The following is a 3630-nucleotide window of genomic DNA, read 5'->3' on the forward strand; positions in this document are numbered from 1 at the left end:
TTTGCTCCTCTCCTTGAAAAGCAAAAGAAAAACTCCCTCATTGGTACACAATCTCCCCCGCACATCCCCAAACCCCACCCCCTACCCCCAAATATAATCCACTCTGCAACCCTCATTGCATACTCCTACGATAAAAATAATGCCCTAAAATATACAGTATCTTAACCTGAAATAAAACCTGGTCCTTGGAGTTCCCAAATCTAATGGGCTCCAGAGTTGGGTCAGTACTAAATACACAGGAAGGGGTTTCTCCTAAAATGCTCTGTTATTGCTAAGCATCATTGATTCAAGCACAACTTAACAGCGACCCTATAGAGAACAGATTGTTACTTTATCCTATCCTGTGCCATCCTTATCATCCTTGACACATTCTTGCAGACACTGTATCAATACATCTAGTTGACAGCCTTCCTCTCTTTCATTGATCCCCTACCTTTTGAAGCATGATTTCCTTTTCTAAGGACTAGCTTCTCCTAACAACGTGTCCAAAATATGTGAGAAAGTGCTTTACCATCTTTACATCCAATGGACACTTACTGAACATTCTCCAAGACATTCCTGTTAGTTCTTTTGGCAAACCATGTGATACTCATTCGTCTTCTCCAACACCAGTACTCAAAGGCATCAATTCTTCTCCTGTCATCCTTATTCACTATCTAGCTCTCAGATACATAGCCAGTGATTAGAAAAACTATGGCTTGAATCAGGCAACCTTAGGCTTTAAACCAACATCATGGCTCTTTAATGATTTTGGAGAGATTCATGATAATAAACTTTCCCAAAGGAATAGGTCTTCTGATCTCCTGACTACTGGTACCAAGGGTGTCTGTTGATTGTAGACTCAAGCAAGATGAAATAATTAACAATTTCAATCTTTTCTCTGTATATCATGATGCTGCCCACTTGTGGAAAGGGGGGAGGATGGGAAGGCAGTTCTTGTGTGGTATCACTTACTTTATAATTTGTGTGTGTGTGTATGCTTACTTGGTAAAAGCTGACTATTCTGAGTATAGTACTTGTCTGTTTGTTTATAGTACTAAGATACCTTGCTACCTGCTGTGATACTGGAGGCCGTACCACTGGTATTAATACCATCAGGTCACCCATAGTGGACAAGTTTAAGTAGAGTTTCCAGATTAAGACAGACTAAGAAGGATTGACTATCCACTTCTGAAATAACCGGCCTTTTTTTGTCTTTTTAAAAAAAATTTATTTTATTAATCTATTGAACATTTCCAGAGAATTTGGATTTCCATTCATTCATTATTGCACTTTTCTCCCTACACCCCCTCCCCCCGTTTCTCTCCTCTCTTTGAAAAGGAAAAGAAAAACTCCTTCATGGGTGCACAATCCCCCTACCCCGAGTGCACTCCACTATGCAACCTTAATTCTGGACTCTTGTGATAACCATAATACCCTATCATATACCACGTTTAATAACTGTCCTTTGAAAATCCTATGAATAATTCAGAAGAGCACTGTTAATCATAGTACTAGAGGTAGGACTTGTAGAGTGTGAAATATTACAAATTAGGAGAGACAGGTGTAAGCATCCGTTAATAAATGAAACATGGAATGTATGAAGTATTAATCCACATCTGAAATAACAGGCCTTCGAAAATCCTATGTACAATAGAACACATTTAGACTAGCAAATATGGCAACTGGGGCTGAACCCTTAAATATGGAAACACAAAAGAAGAGGAACAGTTCTAAGCAGACACTAGTGATTGGAATATGTAATGGGAGAAACTTGAATATAGGAAAATTGGAGATTGTTACGAAAAATGTGGAACACGTATATATTGACTTACTACTTACTGGCAAACTGAGATGGACAGGCATGGGATCTTTTGACAGACAATCATATGATCTACTATGCAGAAGATGAAAAGGTGAGGAAAAATGGGGTTTACTTCATAATTAAAATCATTTCTAGATGCATCTTGAAATGCAGTATTGTGAATGACTGGATAATATCCATATACATACAAAGAAGTCCAGTAAATACCACTATCATTCAAATATATGCACCAAAACCTACAGCCAAAAATGGAGGAAATAGAAGATTTCCACCAACTTTTACAGTCAGAAATTGGTAGAACATGCAATCAAGATGCATTAATAAAAATGGGTGACTGGAAAGCAAAAGTTGTAAACAGGGAAGAAGGATCAGTAGTTGGAAAACATGGACTTGGTGACAGAAATTATGCTGGAGACAGCATGATAGGATTCTTTACAATAGATGACCTATTCATTGCAAATGCTTATTATAAGAAACATAAACACAGATTATACACATGGCTTTCAACTAATGGTATACATAGGAATAAGAGCTAACTGTGGAACAGACCACCAACTACTCTTATATAAGTTCAAATTGAAGCTAAACAAGGTTAAATCAAATACACAGGAACCTAATTTGATCTTGAATTTATCCCACTTGAATTTCAAGACATCTCAGGAACAGATCTTAGACCTTGAATGCAATGAGCAAAGACCAGCTGATATCAAGAATGTCATCCATGAAGAATGCAAAAGTCATTACAAAGGCAGAGGAAGAAGAAAAGACCAAGATGGATGAGAGTCTTAATATTGCACTAGAGTACTGAGAAACCAAAGCAAAAGGAAGAAATAAAAAAAGTTAAGGAACTGAACAGAAGATTTCAAAGGGCAGCCTGAGAAAACAAATCAAAGTATTATAAAGAAACTTAAAAAGAACTGGAGTCAGAAAACCAAAAGGACCAAACTCTCTTGGCATTTCTTAAGCTGAAGGAAGTCAAGAACAAACTGAAGCCTCAAGTTGTAACACTCAAGGAAGCTTTGGGCAGAATATTAAACGACTCAGGAATCATTAAAAGAAGATGGAAAGCGTACACAGAGTCATTGTGCCAAAAAGAATTGGATGACACAGAAGAATTTCATGAAACAACCTATGAACAAGAGCCTGTGATGATGAAGGAAGAAGTTCAAGCTGCTCTGAAGGAACTGGAAAAAAGAGGTCCCAGGAATTGATGGCGTAGCAATAGAGATATTTCAACAAAAAGACACTGACCTGAATGTGCTCATCAAGTTGTGCCAAGAAATCTGGAGGAAAACCAACTGACCAAATGACTGGAAGAGATCCATATTTGTTCCCATCCAATCACAACATTGGCACAAGATATGAATAGACACTTCACTAAAAAAGAAATTCAGATGGCAAACAAACACCCAAAGAAATATTCATAATTCCTATCTCTCAGAGTGATGCAAATAAAAACAACTATCATCTCACCCCAGCAACAATAGCAAAGTTCAGCAGGGCAGCAAAACACAAATGCTAGCAAGGTTTTGGAGAAATAGAAACCCTTATTCACTGCTAGTAGGAATGTAAAATGGTTCAACCACTATGGAAGACAATTTGACACTTTCTTAAAGAGTTAGACATGCTCCAGGACTTAAGAACAATAAATGACATAGCTGAGCCTCTACAGCTTGTGGTTCCTAACCTTTATACTATAACAGACAAAGTGCTAGTCAATAGGCCTTTTATTTTAAGAACTACCTTCCTTCTGTAACTTGATTTGTGCCACTATTAGAACCTCTACTTGGAATATTATTGATTTTTAATTTTTTTTTATCTTGAAT

The 3630-nt window shown here is 37.3% G+C and overlaps 1 protein-coding gene across 1 annotated transcript in view; it reads right to left on the reverse strand.

The window, feature by feature from the left end:
* LOC102846217 (interleukin-36 gamma-like) overlaps window positions 1–3630 on the reverse strand; it is a 21751-nt gene that overhangs the window by 7173 nt on the left and 10948 nt on the right. The gene's annotated exons all lie outside the window — the stretch shown is intronic.

This window comes from Elephantulus edwardii, unplaced genomic scaffold (assembly GCF_000299155.1).
Source record: "Elephantulus edwardii isolate Elephantulus edwardi_28Jun2011 unplaced genomic scaffold, EleEdw1.0 scaffold00275, whole genome shotgun sequence".
Classification (NCBI taxonomy): Eukaryota; Metazoa; Chordata; class Mammalia; order Macroscelidea; family Macroscelididae; genus Elephantulus; species Elephantulus edwardii.